General features: G+C 48.7%; 1 non-coding gene across 1 annotated transcript; it reads left to right on the top strand.

The window, feature by feature from the left end:
• Positions 1 to 490: 490 nt before the first annotated feature.
• On the top strand, positions 491 to 563 carry TRNAR-CCU (transfer RNA arginine (anticodon CCU)). Its single transcript has one exon. It is a non-coding gene; the product is annotated as a tRNA-Arg (tRNA).
• The last annotated feature ends 2,004 nt before the right edge of the window (positions 564 to 2,567 follow it).

The raw sequence follows: 2,567 nt of genomic DNA, 5'->3' as shown, positions 1-2,567 counted from the left end.
TCCATGTTCGTAAACCTTGGCCACCGTTCTGCCAGCCTTAGTGGAGAGCAGAGGCTGCGGGCCTGCAGGCTCTCAACCCCAGCAGGAGGAGCAGCCCCATGGGGACAGGGGCGCACACAGGCCCTGCGCTGTCTGTGGCTGCAAGGACCATGTCGCTTGGCACCTTCACAACTAGCTGGGGAGCCAGACAGTATAAAAACCATCATCAAACATCAATAAAAGCTGTGATAAGCGCTATGGAGAAGGTAGGGGACAGGAGGGAATACCATTTGGACTGGGAGAGGGTCAGGGGACGCTTCTGAAGCACAGTGACATCTAGGCTGAAGTCTGGAAGGCTGGCTGGAAGCCAGGTGGGTGTTGAACAGGAAGAAGCAGTCGAGGCAAAGAGGACAGCTTGTGTACATGCCTCCCGGGGTCTGCAAGATACTGGGTGCATGGGTGGGGATTGACAATATTTATTCATTTGGGGAAAAAGACCATTTTGGGGGGTGCCTGGTTGGCTCAGTTGGTAGAGCGTGTGACTCCTGAGCTCAGGGTCGTGAGTTCAAGCCCCACATTGGGCATGGAGCCCACTTAGAAGAAAATAAGAGAAAAAGAGAATCTTCAGCTTTGGACATGATTACCTTGAGATGTTGTGACATAAAAAGAAATATGCCTTTGGTGTCTGCTCCCAGTTCCTGGCACAGAACTTCTAAGACCCTTGTCACTTCCTGAGTGCTAGGGTGAGAGGAGATTATTCATAACAAGCCCCCTCGGCACCTGGGGGGCTTGGTGGTTGAGCGTCTGCCTTTGGCTCAGGGCCTGATCCCGGGGTCCTGGGATCGAGCCCCGCATCAGGCTCCTTGCAGGGAGCCTGCTTCTCCCTCTGCCTCTTTCTCTGTGTCTCTCATGAATAGAGAAATAAAATATTTAAAAAAAAAAAAGAATAAGCTCCTCTCAACCACACTTGATTTTATGCTAATGAGGTGACTCTTGTAGGATGGAGGCTCCTTACCAGAGGGTTGGAACTTTCCAATCTCCCCTCACCCTTGGAAAAAGGAGAGGGGCTGGAGATGGACCTAATTACCAATGGCCAATGAATTAATCAGTTGTGCCAATGTGATGAGTCCTCCTTAAAAATCTAAACAACAGCATTTGGAGAGCTTCTGAATCAGTGACTGCTTGGAGGTACTGAGAGGATGGCATTTCCAGAGGGGACCCAGAAGCTCTGCACACATTCCCACCCCCCTGCCCCCCTACCCCCCGAACCGTGTCCTGTGCGGCTCTTCCATTCGGCTGTTCCTGAGTTGTGTACCTCCCCACAGCAGACCTGTAGTAGTGAGCAAAGTGTTTCCCTGAGTTCTGTGAGGCATTCTAGCAAGTCATGGAACCAGAGAAGAGGGGCATGAGAATCCCTTGGTCAGAGGTACGGGTGGCATGGGGTGCCTGGGTGGTGTAGTCAGCTGGGTTTCTTGACTTTTGGTTTGGGCTCTGGTCATGATCTCAGGGTCCTGGGATGGAGCCCTGCATCAGGCTCCACTCTGCACTCAGGGCGGGTCTGCTTTGGGATCCCTCTCTCCCTCTGCCCCTCCCCTTGCTCTCTTGCTTTCTCTCTCTAAAATAAATAAACACATCTTCAAAAAAGACTTTCTCGTGTGGAAATACCCCACACATTTTGTGTCAGAATCCTGAGTCTAGACAATTTTTTTCCCCTTTTAAATGCCCATGACATATTTAAGGGGAGATGTAGTACATAATTGGATATGAGTTTGGAGCTACAAAATGGGTTTAGACTAAATAGTGAGGGGCACCTGGGTGGCTCAGCAGGTTAAGTTTCTGCCTTTCGCTCAGGCCATGCTCTCCAGGTCCTGAGATGGAGCCCCATATCCAACTTCCTGCTCAGTGGGGAGTCTGCTTCTCCCTCTCCCTTTGCTCGCCACCCTCCCTCATGCACGTGTGCATGCGTGTGCTCTCTCTCTCTTTCTCTCTCTCTCTCTCAAATAAATAAAATTTTTCTTTTTTTAAGATTTTATTTATTTATTCATGAGAGACACAGAAAGAGAGAGGCAGAGACACAGGCAGAGGGAGAAGCAGGCTCCGTGTGGGGAGCCCGATGCGGGACTTGACCCCCAGACCCCGGGATGAGGCCCTGAGCTGAAAGCAGAGGCTCAACCGCTGAGCCACCCAGGCGTCCCAATAAATAAAATCTTAAAAAAAGTTAAATTTTAATTCCTTATAGTTCAATAGAAATTTACTAGAATTATAGTTACTGGGAAAAAAAAATCACTGGTGAGTATGTGAGAAATTAGTTGCCAAATTAGGTGCCTTTTCCAACCAGGGGAAAAATATCTGAGTGTGTCTTTAATTTACTCTTATTTTCCTTAAAAGAACAAAGCTTTAGTCTGGTGATTAATGCTCTTGAAGCCTGCGGGGGTCCCAGCTGGCAGCCATAGTAGCTGTTTCAAATCCAAAGAGGAAAAGTGTTTGTGTCTGCTTAAAAGTGGAGTAATTAATGATGTGGGAAAAATATTTTTCCTTTGTTTGTCTCTCAACACGATGGCTTTGTCTGATAAGGGATAGAGTGTTAG

The sequence above is a fragment of the Canis aureus genome, chromosome 17 (assembly GCF_053574225.1).
Source record: "Canis aureus isolate CA01 chromosome 17, VMU_Caureus_v.1.0, whole genome shotgun sequence".
NCBI lineage: Eukaryota > Metazoa > Chordata > Mammalia > Carnivora > Canidae > Canis > Canis aureus.
Note: the sequence above shows the minus strand (reverse complement) of the source record. Positions and strands in the feature narration are given on the sequence as shown.